A 1,764-nucleotide genomic window follows, 5' to 3' on the forward strand; every position below is an offset into this window, starting at 1 on the left:
GATCATCCAATAATCTTAGGAGCCACACAATCTCACTTGCTGTAGTAGCCATGGCTTTATATTCTGTTTCTGCGAATGATCGAGAAACTATTGATTATTTCTTGAATCGCCATGATATGGGTGATAAGCCAAGAAAAATGATGTACCCAGTGGTTGATTTTCATGTTGTTGGATAGCCTACCTAGTCTGCATCGCAATAGGCTCGAAGTGTCCATTGGTTATGACTAGGCAATAATAAACCTTAACCTGGTACTCCTTTGAAATATTGTAGTATACGTAAGGTTGCATCAAAATGTGTCTGACGCGGATAGTGCAAGAATTGACTTAATATATGGATAGCAAAACTAATATCAGGTCGAGTAACGGTGAGGTATAACAATCTGTCTATCAATCTCCTATATTGTCTTGCGTCTGAGCAAAGTGGGCTTGCATCAGGATCTAACTTGATTTGTAGGTCTATAGGTGATGCCGCAGGTTTGCACCCAGTAAGTCTGTTATTTGCTAATATGTCAAGCACAAATTTTTGTTGATTTAAGACAATTCCAGATGGTGATCATGCTACCTCAATTCCAAGAAAGTATTTTAGCTTGCCCAAGTCTTTGATGCAAAATTCACGATCCAAATGAGTTTTTAGTTGAAAGATTGTTAGTGCATCATTCCCTGTCACTATGATATCATCAACATATATTAACATTGCAACAAATGATTCTTCGGTAGAACTTGTCAATAAAGAATGATCAGCATGAGATTGTGTGAAACCAATAGCCAGTAAAGAATTAGTATGCTTTTGATACCAATTTCGTGATGCTTGGCAAAGTCCATAGAAAGATTTCTTGAGACGACACACTCGTTGCTCCCTCTTTTTTGCAAAACCTTGAGGTATCTTTATATAAACTTCTTCTTCCAAATCTCCATGTAAGAATGCATTATTGACGTCCAACTGATGCAACTCCCAGTGATGTATCGAAGCAATTGCTAGAAGATAGCGGACAGTGACTAATTTTGCAACTGGGGCAAAAGTTTCATGAAAGTTTACCCTTTTAATCTAAGTATACCCTTTGGCCATTAACCATGCTTTATAATGTTCCACTGATCCATCTGGGTTGTATTTAATTTTGCACACCCATTTGGAATCTATGGCTCGCTTTCCTAGAGGCAAAGATGTGAGAATCCAAATGTTGTTTGCCTCTAAACAGATATTTCTTTCTCCACTGCATCTCACCAGTGTTGTAATTTGACTGTATGAAAAAATGATTTGGGCTCATTGACAGTAGAGATGACCATTAAAAATACACTGTGAGCTTTAAAAATTTAGAGTAAGAAATATTGTGTGATAGAGGATATACCGTTGAGTTGGCTGAAAGGTGTAGAGTGCGAAGTAGGAGCAAGTGAGGTAGGTAAAGTATAATCGTAACCAGAAAGAATTTTTGAAACTTGTCGTTGTAGCTTAGTGAGGAGTGCATGTGCTATTCTTCAATTTTCATTCTTGGCTTAATCAATGGAGGGCATTCTGTAAGTTGGTTGCCTTTTTATTGGCCTGATGATGTTGACTTTACTTGCATAGATGTGATATCAGGATTTTCTACTACCCCAAGCTCTTGCGTATGATCCTGCGACTCCTGTTGTGTTAGACCTAGGTGATCATGTGGCTCATTAAATAAAATAGGTGGATTAATTTGCACGTGTTGATGTGTCTTTTCTATAATTGAATCATTGGTTTCCTTATCTATCTTGGCAAAAGGAAATATTTCTTCCCAAAACTGT

Source organism: Theobroma umbraticum, unplaced genomic scaffold, assembly GCF_002168275.2.
Source record: "Theobroma umbraticum cultivar Fairchild unplaced genomic scaffold, ASM216827v3 scaffold_86.0, whole genome shotgun sequence".
Classification (NCBI taxonomy): domain Eukaryota; kingdom Viridiplantae; phylum Streptophyta; class Magnoliopsida; order Malvales; family Malvaceae; genus Theobroma; species Theobroma umbraticum.